Source organism: Nomascus leucogenys, chromosome 17 (genome assembly GCF_006542625.1).
Source record: "Nomascus leucogenys isolate Asia chromosome 17, Asia_NLE_v1, whole genome shotgun sequence".
In the NCBI taxonomy this organism is placed as follows: Eukaryota; Metazoa; Chordata; class Mammalia; order Primates; family Hylobatidae; genus Nomascus; species Nomascus leucogenys.
Window position 1 is genome coordinate 16,777,521 of NC_044397.1, and position 14,964 is coordinate 16,792,484.

Sequence of the window (14,964 nt, forward strand, 5' to 3'; positions counted from 1 at the left end):
TAGAAATGTTATGAGTGACTGTTTTTTCATAACTTTGCCAAGAGAGTGTGAACAAAGTTTTAAATTTTGCCAGACTGAAAGGTAAATATAATATTTTAATGTTAGTTTAGTTTTCATAGCTCTAATTTTGGGTGAAGTCAACCATCTTTCCTGTGTTTAAAACCATTTTTTAAAAAAATGTGTGAATCATCTAATAACATTCTTTGCAATACTGAGTTCTTGATTTTTCTTATTTATTTCTAGGAACTATTTATTTATTATAAAAAGTCTCTGATATGAGCTTACAGATGTTCCCATTTGACATCAATGATATTAAATATGACATAATTAAAATTTTATTTTTAGAATTTGCTAGCATGATGAATTAACATTGCTAAAAAAGATTACTTGGCATAATCACACTATTTATTGTCTCATATTAAAAACAAATAGGATACTTACAAAATAATTACATCTACAGAAGGAACTACAGCACCCCATTTTGCATTACTTTATTTGCATTGAGACAAGTAAACCTGTTCAGAGAACTAGCTGCTTGTGCTGGGGTAGAAATAGTTCTGCCATTTATTTTACCAATGGTCCCTAATAAATAAATGACAAATCTAGAACGTCCAAATTTCTAAGTTTGCCCTTATAATCAACTGCTAATTGGACAAGAAACCTAAGAAGATTATGTTCGTAACTTGGCAAAGTGTCTAGCATATAGGGCTTGAAAAACGTTTATTTATTATAGAGATAATATACTGAACTGACTTTCTACCTTACTGTGCCTTAATGTAGTTACTAGAATAGAAAAGATTTCCACTCTTGGCTGCCATTCATAGGGCTCAGCTAAGAAGTTCCCTCCATAGCTTACATTGAACTGTATGAAATTGCTGCTTTATTGGTCAAAAATGGTTGACTGTTGGCACTTTCATACGGTTCAATCTATATCTGAAAGCCTGTTGCAGTTAGAGAGGATTCAGCTGTCGCAGCAAAAAGCTCAAAATTTTCAATACTGGGTGGACTGGAGTTCCTAGTCTCCTCACATGTCTATGTGTGGGAAGTGGAGTGTCACAGCTCTCTTGCTGGAAGCGAGGACTGCAGTATTCAGCAAACACCACAAGAGGGGGCATTTCTCTTGGAAATGTGAAGACTGATGACTGCTTTTCAGACTAAGAACCGGTACAGTCAGTCTCGGGGGTGTGCCACTAGGCTAGCAATAAACATCGAATTGGGAAGAAGAGGGGCCAGTGATTACATGTTAATCCAGTGTCTATCTCAGAGGGAAAGTCAACAGCTTTAGTCTGGCAGCCTTAAAGCCAGTAATGCTGAGAACAGGCAAGCCAAAGTGAAGGGAGATCATAGCAATTGTGATTTTTGCTGGTCTAATTGTGGATTTGGTAGCTAGAATCAAAACATCAAAAATGACAAGTAGAAAGGGCTGAAGGTGCGCCTCTTACATATTTGAAAATGTCAGCTTCTTGGGAAAATTCGAGATGATATAAGAGCTCTGCTGCATTTGCCCGTTGAATGGCATATTCCTGTTGGAAGTTCTGGCTGCCTTGCTAAAAATGCAGTGCACTCTAGCAATCACCCCTGTGCACAGATGTTACACAGCCTTTACATTAAGCAGATAATGCAGAAAATATTTTCCTTTGTATTGGCACAGCTGTTATCATCTTCAACTCAAAGACTGTGCAGCTCTTGATTAATAGGAGATTTGTCTTTTGTTTGGCTACGGAAGTTAGCTCTAAATGAGAGACTTGGCTGCTCTTTCACTTGTGTAACGCCACATGGCAAATGAGTGCAGAGCAAGGGAGGTCCAGACTTCTGGGGCTGGCTTGTACAATCAATCTCCCGTTGACCAAGAAACTCTGCAACAGCCAAGCCCCCTATATGAGAACATTAAGTGGCCCTAAAGAAATTGCTCAACTAGAGGGGTTCTTATTAGAAAATTAACGAAGAAAAAGGACAATATGACAAATTATGATATAGTCTCATAACATTGAATTTAGCAGTCCTGGCCTTTTCTCATTGCCCAGCATCCTAGGTCAATTAGAATTCAGTGATTCTTGGATTCAGTTAGTGAATTGTTATAATTTGACACTGAGATAATAGGTAATTATTTCTCTTCTGTACTCCCCTCTCCCCACCCCAAATCCTCCAAAATATTTAAGCTAACTGGGGTGTTTTGCTATGGTGGTTTGTTGGAATTCTTTCTCCTCCACATCCAAAATAAACTGTCATGTTTTCACTTGTTTTTCTGAGAAAGAAACATGGATGTTGCATTAAAAAATGTGAGCTTTAGCACCACTGACATTGTGCTTGTTTGTTAAGGCCAGATCCTAAAATCTGGACATGCCATTGTGGCATATGTGTCATGGCCACAGATACGTGTTGAGGGCTGAGTTACAGAGGTCTTGTATGTTCAAGATCTGTATCTTTTTCAAACATTCCCCGTATTTATCCTGACCATTGGTTTGCATCAAAAAGCCAGTTTGCAGCACCCTTCTAATAGCCTATTCTCTAAATGTTTTAGGATTTTAGCCTGATGCTAACTTCCTGCCTTAGAAGAGGAGAAAGGGGAAAAGAAGAGAAGGGGAAAATTTGAATTCTCATAAATTTTCTAAGGATAATGAGAATATGATTTCATGAAGATAGTGTTTCTTTGGGGACTTCAGTCAGGCTAGACAATTGTTCTTCCTACTAAATGGAACCAGATATTCATAGGGGCATAAGGATGTTTTCCAATTTCATGAGTTCTACAGCTGGCATACAAAGACTATGGTTTCTCTAGAATCTAGAGATTCTCCTCCAAGAGGAGTCTGAGCTAATGCTGGAATTATGAAGCTCTGAAGTTAGAAGTCTAGAAGTTACAAGCTTCTAGGTCAATTTCGCTAATAAAAATCTAGAACACCAACAGGACTGTCTCTGCCTGGAGCTCTCCCTCCTTGATGAACCAGTGCCTGATCTCTGGCCTCTGTCTGCTCTGGTGTCAGGCCATTCTAACTTGGCTTGACTACAAGGCAACTTCTTGTTCCACGCTGTGTCCAACCTTCTCTGACCTATGCCAAACCCCTGTGCCACTCATTGCCAACACTGACTATGTCTGTCCCCATTGCCTGCCTCAGATGAGGCTAGCAGTTTGCTTTTCCAAAACACACTCATATTTCTTTTGCTGTAGTACAGACACATGTTGTTCAATGTTAGGAAAGATGACATGTGAAAATCAAACCCTCACATCTGATGGACTAGGCAGCATTCCTTGTTCTAGATGGGAACAATAAGCTTAGCTGACCAGGTGAGAATGCAAGGCCTGTGGCAGTAGCCTGGCATTGGAGGTTGGGATGGTAGATGGAATCAGGGTGGGTCACAGTTCAGTGCCAGCTGGAGCCTGGGTCATAATAGCTTCATGGAAATTTCCTTGGAGTTAGGGTTTTGTCTGGAGACTGATGTAGTAGCTGCTTCTTTTTTCCTGGTCACCCAAGTATTCTCTGATTTATCCTTAATACCTAAAAGAGCCATCAAGATAAGTGTTGTTCCCTGGGAGAAGGATTCCTAGAGCTAAGTGTTCTTGGTTTCTGTGTCTAAACCAGAGTCAAGTCTGCCCTTGGCATGTTGAAAGTCTGTGGAATCTGATTCCTCTTAGGAGAATGCACACCCTGACACCTTCCTGAAGGAGTCAGTAACATTTTTTAATCCTTTACTATGATCTAGGCACTCTTAAGTATTTTCTATAGGCATAGAATTCTATGACATTCTGTATATATTGTTGCCATTTTACTGTTATGGAAATTGAGGCTCATCAAGGTAAAGTAACTCCTCCAAAGTCACATTAATCAATATGAAGCAGAGCTTGGCTTGAACCTAGGTCTGCTGGACTGCAAAGTCTGCAACTACTCCATGGAACAGAAAGAGAAATTCCTGCAATGGGATCATGATTAGATAGATTATTTACATCATAAAGGACTTTTTTTCATATATACATACAGAATGCCTCTAAATAGTGAAATCTATTAGTAAGTTTCAAATGTCTGATTTTGAAAAGATCAAGGTATGCTACTTTACAGCAAAGTGCATTATTGCATAAAACATGCTACAACTTGCAACTTTTGTATGTCTGTTTTCTTGGCAATGTTCAATAATGTTTTATTCTTCACTTAATTACTTCCTGTTTTTTTAGGTTGCTTTATCCTTAATTTCTCCACATTATCATATTAATTAAGCTTTTCAAATGTGGTAATATCTTTTCACATATTCTCAAGAAAATGATGTTTTCACCACTGGGCTATTTTGCTCTAGAAACAGAGATAACAGGCTGGGTGCAGTGGTTCACGACTGTAATCCCAGCACTTTGGGAGGCTGAGGCAGGTGAATTACCTGAGGTTAGGAGTTCGAGACCAGCCTAACCAACATGGAGAAACCCTGTTTCTACTAAAAATACAAAATCAGCTGGGAGTAGTGGTGCATGCCTGTAATCCCAGCTACTCGGGAGGCAGAGGCAGGAGAATCGCTTGAACCCAGGATGCGGAGGTTGTGGTGAGCCGAGATCGCACCATTGCACTCCAGCCTGGACAACAAGAGTGAAACTCCATCTCCAACAAAACAAAACAAAACAAAAAACACCCCACAAGAATAGAGATAACACAACTAACCTTGAATTCAAGAAGAGGCTTTAGATACTGGGAAGAAAAAGCAGCAACTCCAAAATAATGTTACCACCAACTCTTGCCCTCCTCCTCTACTTCACAGCAGCCTCCTCTGCTGGTGGCGTTGCTGGCAAGAGCATCTGCTGGCCCCCGCCCCACTGGGAAGCCTAATTGCATTAAGCCCATTAATGATCCATTTGTTTCTTCTCCTCCTGCTTTCACAAAAGGAAATGCATTATTCATGGATAACCTTTCTCCCCTCTCCCTTTTTGTTTTAGCAATACTCTAGACCATCTGAATTTCATATTGTTGCACAGACTGTGATATTGGCTGTTCTGGTGTCTCTGATGTGAAATTACTCCATTGTCATCAGACATTAACAGGGTTCAAGAAAACATTTGGATAGCAGCTCCTTGTTTCACTTAGAACTCCAGCCATCCTTCCTAATGGCTCTCAACTGGCCCACTTCAGCAGAAAGTTGGTGGAATCTCTGTTCTGTCCTCTTGGGGAGATGCCACTTGCTTCTTGTGTATCTAACAAATATCCTACCAGCTACTGAAACCTCCTCTGGAGGTACAGGAGTTGTGATCACATTTTTTCTCCATGTTATCTTTGATCATCAACACCAACAAAATAAAGCTCTGTCCTAAGAGCTATAGCTCTATCTTTAATTGGTTGGGCCTATTCCACAGCACTTCAGGACCAGGGTCTTTGGGGGATAGAACTCTGTGCCTTTTTGTATACCAATAAAACCCTGTTTAAAGTGGTTGCTCTGACAAGCATATGAAAAGAGCTCAACATCACTGATCATTAGAGAAATGCAAATCAAAACTACAGTGAGACACCATCTCATGCTAGTCAGAACGGAAATTATTAAAAAGTCAAGAAACAGATGCTGGTGAGACTGTGAAGTAATAGGAATGCTTTCACACTGTTGGTGGGAGTTTAAATTAGTTCAACCATTGTGAAAGACAGTGTGGCGATTCCTCAAGGATCTAGAACCAGAAATACCATTTGACCCAGCAATCCCATTATTGGATATATACCCAAAGGAATATAAATCATTCTATTATAAAGATACATGGACACATATGTTCATTGAAGCACTATTCACAATAGCAAAGACATGGAATCAACCCAAATGCCCATCAATGATAGGCTGGATAAAGAAAAAATGTTACTTATACACCATGGAATACTGTGCAGCCACAAAAAGGAATGAGATCATGTCCTTTGCAGGAACATGGATATTAGAAGCAGATAATTGGTGTCACCAAGAAAAGTCAGCACGGAGACAAAGGATCTCTCAGCAAGGCAACCTTTACTTTCTGCAGAAAGGGTGCTGCTCGCCAGCAGTCTTGCCACGAGAGCACACTGAACAAAGGGGGTAAAAATATTTATATCTGACGCATCCGGACCCTACTGCTGTGTCCTGATTCTATTGGCTGGAATTGGATCTCACAGTCTAGGCTGCTCCCAACTGGCTAAAGGTTTAAAACTTTTCCTAAAGAGGTAATGGCAGAGAAGAACAAAGGAAAGGAGGAAGTTTCTTATGAAAAGACTTAGAAAAGTAATAACACTCTCAAATAAGGAAGGGGCGTAGGCTGCGAGCTGGGACATGCTTGTGAGCACGTCCAGCACAGATATCTTGGTTAAAGTACAAGGTCATAGAATGTACTATGTGCCTGTGAGCATGTCTAGCATAAAGTTAGCCTTTAAAGGAAACTATTATTTCTAACACTTATGACTTATTCTTTAACAAGAAGAGAAACAGTAAAAAGGAACTTTTACTTTCTGCAAAGAAGAAGCTGGAAGCCATTATCCTCTGCAAACTAATACAGGAACAGAACACCAAAACTGTATATTCTCACTTATAAGCAGGAGCTGAACAATGAGAATACATAGACATAGGGAGGGGAACAACACACACTGGGGCCTGTTGTAGGGGCTAGGGGGGAGGAAGAGTATCACGATAAATAGCTAATTCATGCAGGGCTGAATACCTAGGTGGTGGGTTGATAGGTGCAGCAAGCCACCATGGCACACGTTTACCTGTGTAACAAAGCTGCACGTCCTGCACTTGTATCCTGGAACTTAAAAGAAAAAATGGTTGCTCTGTCTTCTGCCCAGCTATATATGGCTTTTTGAATTTAAATGAATAAAAATGAAAATTTCAGTTACGCTAGCCACAGTTCCTGTGCTCGATAGCCACATGTGGCTAGTGACTGCTGTATTAGACAACACAGTAGAATGTCCATCATCTCAAAAAGTTCTAGTGGCTAGCAGTGGTCTAGTAATGCTAAGAGCTAAAGCTTTTTGAGCACCTCTTATGTGCTGGGCACTGTTTTCAGCATTCTACATGTATGAATTGTCTTATTCCTTATAGCAAACCTAGGAGTTAGATGCTATTTGTGTGATTTATAGATGAGCAGACACAGGCACAGAGAGCTTATTTACATCATAAAACCACTTGCATCACATCCTTAATATGAGGCACAGACAAGACAATCGCAGGCAATCTTACTCCAGAGCCCAAGCTCTGCACCTCCTGGCTCTCACACTAGATACATTAGAAAGAGACGGAGCCCCAGACTACCTATGATTTAAATAAATGCTTCTATTTTCAAAGAATGAAAGACTGTTAATCTAGTAATCATTGCTTCCCTGCCCTTCCTCGCCCTGACTCTGCTCTGAGCAGATGGTTGACCTTCCATTTTATAAAAAGGAAAGAGGCAAAACACCTTGTTCCTTCAACCATTTTCTTTGCTACTTGACTACTGCCCTGTTTCTTCAATTTTTGTCTCCTTCTCTCTTGTAACCTCCTAAAAACGGCTAATACCTTTACCGGCCTGTCCAATTTCATCCTTTCCCACCTCACTCAGAAACAAGCTGCCATTGCTTACTCTCTCTCTTATCAATGTTTTGCCTCCGGTAAGATTCTTTGTCTTTGCAGAAAGCACATGTGGTACTTTTCTTCCCTACGCCTTTGTTTAAATATGCCAGCTCAGCTTCTAGTTCTCCCTTCAGAGTTAACAAGTATCTGTTTAGGAGGCCCTTCAGCCTCGTCACCTCCCCTTTCCCCAGACCAGGACACCAGGCTAATGCTCCTCTTCAGTGCTTCCGTAGCCTGCTGGTTACCTGGCTTCAGGTTGAACCATGTAGTTACATTTCTGTTTTCTGCACTAAATTGTATACTGCTTGAGAGTAAGGATCAAGTTCTAATCATCTCTGGATCTTGCCAGCCAGCACAATGTAGGCACTAAATAAATGTTGATTGGAATATAACCATTCATTCTGAAAAGAAAACCGCACCAAACACCTAAACATGTCATCTTTCTTTTGACTCTGTTTCCTCCTCTGATATTGGCTTCTGGATTTTATCCTCAGACTTCTTGAAACATTTGTATTTACTACCAATTACTCTTTTTTTTTTTTTTTTTTTTTTTTTTTTTTTTGAGACAGCTGTTGCCCAGGCTGGAGCGCAGTGGCGCGATCTCGGCTTACTGCAACCTCTGCCTCCCAGGAGTGATTCTCCCACCTCAGCCTCCTGAGTAGCTGGTATTGCAGGCATGTACCATCACGCCTGGCTAATTTTTTTATTTTTAGTAGAGATGGGGTTTACCTTGTTGGCCAGGCTTGTCTTGAACTCCTGACCTCAAATGATCCTCCCACCTCAGCTTCCCAAAGTGCTGGGATTACAGGTGTGAGCCACCACGCCCAACCTACTACGAATTACTCTTTATCTCCTGGCAATTTGGTCTCTGCATGCAACGCGGCCTTTGTGTATATGTACTGTGCGTGTGTAAAAACATTGAAACTTCCTTAATAAATGAAGAGATGTCCTTTTTGTACATCTGGATTTGTGAAAGGCATAATTTCTTGAGATCTTAGCTGCTTGGGCAACTGCTTGTGCAGTGTGACCCATTACAGTTTTTGATTGATCTAGTTGAAAGACTTCATCACAGTTGTCATCACAGCATTTCAGGTGACTGTAGTTATAAACCTGAGTGCACACAATTACTAACCAAGTTGCCATGTGTTTATATGTTTCCCTTTTTATACATTTCCTTTTTTATTCTATTTCTTTATGCATATCATTTCTTATAACTGTTATACCTGTGTGGCTGTTGTTAGTATTTGAGAGCATTTATGTTTGCAACAATAGGTATGTTATTATTGCCTATATTCTTATATGAAGTAGCCTATGAAATGTTCTGTTGTGATATGTTTCTCAAAGCCCCCTTTTAAAGTGTGAAATGTCTTTTAAAGAACTTTTAAAATTATTTTTTCCCAAATTACATTTCTGGGACTTTAGACTTTAGGGATTTTGATCTTTCAGGATTTCATCATTTAGGATTATGGTGTACAAGACTGTGTCAAGATTATAATCAGCTCCCCCTTGATAATACATTTTTGGAATTTAAACTACTTGATATTAGTGACCCCACCTTGAAGTTCTCCTCTCTCTTAAATTCTGTTCACTTCGGCATTTGGACTCCTGTTTCTTCTTTGGTCAAATCACTTCTTGCTCTTGATGTTCTTGGCTAGCTTCTGTTCTTCTACCATTCATTAATTATGATGGACATTCCTTAAGCTTTAGGAATTCTTCTCCTTTCTTTGTGATGGTATAAATTTCTGTGACTTCAATTATTTTCTCCATGGGAATGATTCTTACATTCATGTCCTTCTTAGTATCTATATCCTGCTGGTTCTTGAAACTTAACATTTGTAAACTAGGTTAATCATTTTTGCTGTTAAACGTGTCCCTCCTCCTGACTTTCCAGATTCTTCCAAAGTCATCACTATTTTGCATTACTATATTTCAATCTCAAACTCATCTCTGATGTCTCCTATGTCTTCAATCCCATATCTCCAATAAGCCATTATATCCTATTGAATTTTCTTTGAAATTGCTCTCACTTCTTTTTTCACATGCCTTTCACATGGCCGCCTCCCTAATCAAGACCTTTATTTAGCTCTTGTCTGTTCTATTGCAATAATTTTCCAGCATCTAGCCTCTTCTGCCTTCTAATATATCTTTCACACCACTGCCAGAGTGATCTTCTCAAACAACTCTGATTATATCTGATTATGTCTTTTCTTTATTCAAAATATCTTTAATGACAGCTTCATGCTTAGTTAAGAAAGTCCGTATCATTTGCTTGACAGTCAAGAACCAGATATAACAATTTTTCTTTTCATTTTTATCTCCCATGGTTCTATGCATATACCCTGAATGTCTCATTTCCAAACACACTTTCCAGTCTTTCATCTCCACACTTAAAAATTCTCCATCCTGCTTAAGTTGCCCTAGATCACTCCTCTGTCTTCTTCATCTCCAGTTCTACTTATTAAAGTGCTTTCCATTCAATGCCGTGTTCAGATGCCATCTGCTCCATGAAGACTTTCCTGATGACTGCAGCCAGGAATGATCTCTCTATCTCTAAACTCCCACACTCTTCTATCTGGGCCACATGAGAATTACTGCCTTCTGCTTGTTACCTGACCACATGTCTTCTATGAGATGGTAGCTCCTTAAGCATGAATGCATGTCTAATTATTCTTCATATTCCTCACAATATTTTGCTAAGGGCAGATGCTGAGTCAGTATCTGTTGACTGTGGGAAGCCCCCAGCTTTGATACTGCGCTTCTTTTGTCCAGAATATTGCATTAACATCTCTGCTATGAGAACTTCAGCAGGAATAAAGAAGCAGCTAAAAATCTGCCATTTAAATAACAGGTGGCAGCTCTGTGATGTGTCTGCCATTTATCTGTCTTTCTTTTGGGTGGTAAAAGAGTATAGGCAATAAATCAAGGATTGAAGAGAAGAGAGTTAAATCCTGATTTTGGCCTCATCACTAGTCTTTCTGCAATATGCACACATCCTTTCCTTTCTTCACTTTCTTCTTCAAGGAAATTGGCATCACTGGGCTACCTCAAAGGAGCCATGGTGATAACTACCAATTACATTGGCAATTTTAAGTGTTAAGACCATGTGGCTGTCATTTTGGCACATTGTGCTTTCTTCCTTCTGAATTCTCATGACTTTTCCTGGATGCCTCACTAACTTACGCATACTATAGTGTATTGGATGGTGGTCCTGAAAACATATGTACACATCCTAATCCCTGGAACCTGTGAATATTACCCTATGTGGTAAAAGAGCAAATATTACCTTATATTGCAAAAGATGTGATTAAGTTAAGAATCTTGAGAGTAGGGGTTTATCCTGAATTATCTGAATAGGCACTAAATGCCATCACATATATCTTTATAAGACAGACACACAGAAGAGAAGGCAATGCAAAGAAAGAGATTGAGATTGGAATGCTGCAGCTACAAACCAAGTAACACTGGGGTTGCCAGCCACCCTTAGAAACTAGGAAGGAGGCATGGAAAGAAATCTACCCTAGAACCCTTGGAGAGAGTGTGGTCTTCTCAGCATCTTGGTTTTGAACTTCTGAGCTCCAGAATTGTGAGAGAATACATTTCTGTTTTAAGCCACCACATTTGTGGTAGTTTGTGCAGCAGCTCCAGGAAACAAATATACCTCTTCCATCCTGTGGTACATCTTAGGCTGATATTTAATATTTGCATCCATGTTTTGACTTTCTTACAAGCTACTTAACAACCACTATGCTTAAAACTTTCCCTTTCGACAGGTATTGATTGAGATTCTACTATGTGCCAGGTACAATTTTAGGTCCCAAGGTTACAAAACCGAAAAAGATCTCATTCCTGCCCTCAAAAAAGTCATAATCTTTAGGGGGTAAGGTAGTCTAAGTGAAGCAGGGGCAGGTAAGGAAGCTTCCTGGATGAGGTGACATTAAACTCAGTTCCAAAGGCTGAATTGGGATTAACTAACTAGGCTGGGGGAGTTAGGAGATCGAACAACTTTAGGCAATGAAGACAGCATGAACGAGGTCGCAGAACCCAGACCTCATGGTGTGTATCTTGTGTGGACAGGGATTGGTGGGAACTACAGCTGGAAAGTTAGGGAATGGCCAGATCACTGAGGCTTTATGTTCTTAGAAGAAGGGGAGAAACCGAGTTTTAATCTCAGTTAAACTATTCATAGCAAGTGGAAAGTTTTAACCATATAGTTAGTACACAGTAGATGTTCCCTGAATGACTCTGTATTAAAATAGATGCAATTTATAATAAAAGTTGGCAGCATTGGTATAAAAAAACCAATGTTTTCTTACTGAATAGTGTCTAAATCCATTGGTAATCTGTAAGAGTGCAATAAGGACAATTATGGGATAAATAAAATTCACAGACATGTTTTTAAATACCGAACAGTATAATGGATACTTTACAACTTGCTACCTTTCAGATTGCTTATATGAGGTCCATAAAGCAAGTTTGTTCAGTGCCATGCATACTAATGAAAAGCTGTTTAGAGAGCAGAGGACCCGTACAGTGGTGCTGCTGTGAAGATGTGAAGGCGTCTCCCCAAGAACACATCTTACCTACAGATGACACTCCTGTGCAAGAAGATGGAGAGGCAGAACTTCAGATGGTGGCAGTGAAACCTAAAGCCACGGTGGGCTTTGGATGTGAGCCTATCAGAGTCTCAAAATGGAGATGTGTCAGAAGAAACAGTGGGACGTGGAAAGGTTAAAAAAATCCCTAAAACGTGTTATGATTGTGGGCTTGTCAGAAGCCCCAAATGGAGACATGTCTAAAGAAATAGTAGAAAATGTAAAAGTTAAAGAAAACTAGAAATCTACCATATTAACCAGTGCAGAAGCAGCAATGCAGTCTCTAGATTCAAAATCAAAAAAGAAAAGAAGAACAAGAGAAAAATAGTGACTAATGCTGGGCGTGATACAAAAAAAGCAAAAACTGAAAACAAAGGGGAATCCGAAGAAGACGGTATCGAGGCTCCTGAAGAAACAGAAAACTGGGGGGAAGCCAGACAATGAGAGAGATGAGGATACTTCATTTCTTCTCTAATTTTGTCAGTGAAAACACTTTGAAGGCAATAAAAGAAATGGGCTTTACCAACATGACTGAAATTTAGCATAAAAATGATGGGCCACTTATGGAAGGCAGGATCTTCCACCAGCTACACAAACCAGCAGTGGCAAAAACCCTGGCATTTCTCCTCCCTGCATTTGAACTCACTGTTAAGTTAAAGTTCATGTCCAGAAATGGAACAGGAGTTTTTATTCTCTCACTAATTGAACAGCTTGTCCTGCAGACTCTTGGTGTTCTTAAGGAGCCAATGACTCACCATGTGCACATGCATGGGTTGATAATGGGTGGCAGTAACAGATCTGCTGAAGCACAGAAGCTTGCAAATGGGATCAGCACTGTTGTGGTCACACCAGGCCATCTCCTGGACTGTATGCGGAATTCTACAGGATTTAAGTATGAAAACCTATAGCGTCTGGTTATGGATGAGGCTAATGATATCTTGGATGTTGGGTTTGAAGAGAAATTAAAGCAAATTATTAAACTTCTTTGAAAATGGAGACTATGCCCTTTTCTGCCACACAAACTAAAAAACTTGAAGACCTGGCAAGGATTTCTCCAAAAAAAAAAAAAAAAAAAAAAAAAAGGAACAAATGTATGCTAGTGTTGATGGTGATAAAGCTACTCCAACAGTGGATGGTCTCAAGCAGGGATATGTTGTTTGTCCCTCTGAAAAAAGATTCCTTTTGCTCTTTATATTCCTTAAGAACTGAAAGAAGAAACTGGTGGTCTTCTTTTCATCCTGTAGGTCCGTAAAACACCACTCGGAGTTGGGGAAGTACATTGACTTGCCTACCTCAGCCATTCATTTCCAGAAGCAAAATTATGTGTAGAATTACATTTTTTCCAGTTCTGTAATGCAGATTCAGGGATATTGTGTACAGATGAAGCAGGGAGAGGGCTAGATATTCCTGGCTGGATTGTTCAGTATTATCCTCCAGATGACCCTAAGGAATATGTTCATCGTTGGGGAACAATAGCCAGGGGCCTAAATGAAAGAGGGCATGCCTTGCTCAGTTTTTGCCCAGAAGAATTGGGTTTTGTTTGTTACCTGAAGCAACCCAAGTTTCCATTAAGTGAATTTGACTTTTCCTGGCCTAAAATTTCTGACATTCTGTCTTCGTTTGTAAAATTAATGAAAAAGAACTACTTCTTTCATAAGTCAGTCCAGGAAGCATATGAGTCATACATACGAGTAAATGATTCTCATTCTCTGAGACAGATTTTTAATGTTAATAACTTAAATTTGCCTCAAGTTGCTCTGTCATTCGGTTTCAAGGTGCCTCCTTCTGTTGACGTGAATGTGAACAGCAATGAAGGCAAGCATAAAAAGAGAGGAGGCAAGAATAGATTCAGCTACCAGAAAACCAAGAAAGTTAAGTCCATAATCTTTAAAAACATTAGCAAGAAATCATCTGACAGCAGGCAGTTCTCTCACTGAAGATACACCTTTCTTTCATCTTGAATAACTGTCCCGAGGTGGAATTTTTCCCCTTTGCTCTAACAAAGGCATTTTTGTAGGCTTTAGAATTTGAATGGATATAACAACAGTGTAGACTGACTTGGGTTTCGAGCACTGAGCATTGTTATTTCCAGCAAGTCTCTTTTGTATTTTTGGGATTTAAAACAGATTTTAACTTTTCTTGGTTGCTCAAGGGCAAAGCAGGAGTCTTCTTCATCTTTCTTGTGATGATATGATATTTTAATTTTAAATACCCCCAAATTTATGTAACTTTTAATATAATTTTGTACCTTAAAAAAAAAGCCTCTTAGAATCAAGATGAAAACTTCAAATTTTCTGTAGTTTTTCTTTTTCTATTTTTTCCTTTTTTGTTTTTTTTAGAGATGGTTTCATTCTGTCACCCAGGCTACAGTGCAGTGGAATGATCATACCTCACTACAGCCCGGACCTCGCAGGCTCAAGTGATCCTCCCACCTCAGCCAACCAGGTAGCTAGGACTACGGGCATGTACCACCTTGCCAGGCTAATTTTTTACATTTTAATTTTTTGCAGAGATGGAGTTTCACTGTGTTTTCCAGGCTAGTCTTGAACTCATTGATTATCATCCCAAAGTGTGAGGATTACAGGCATGAGCCACAGCACTCAGCCCAGCTTCTCTTTGTTATGAAAAATGAGAGCTTATTCTTGAGAGGACAACAGGTTTCATTGTTTATCTGGTCTGTCTACTGTAATGAAAGCTGGAGATGTTATTTAGGCAATGAGACACAATACTGCTGTCACTAGCATTGGTGAGCTGTCCCCACATGGTATGATTATGATTTTCATGTCGTTAGCACTGATAGTCCTCAGAAACAGGATAAAGTGGGAAAGCAGGTGTCAGGTGAGGACTC

At 39.7% G+C, this 14,964-nt stretch overlaps 1 pseudogene; it reads left to right on the plus strand.

The window, feature by feature from the left end:
• Positions 1 to 12,104: 12,104 nt before the first annotated feature.
• LOC100595978 lies at positions 12,105 to 14,053 on the plus strand (annotated as a pseudogene).
• Positions 14,054 to 14,964: the final 911 nt, after the last annotated feature.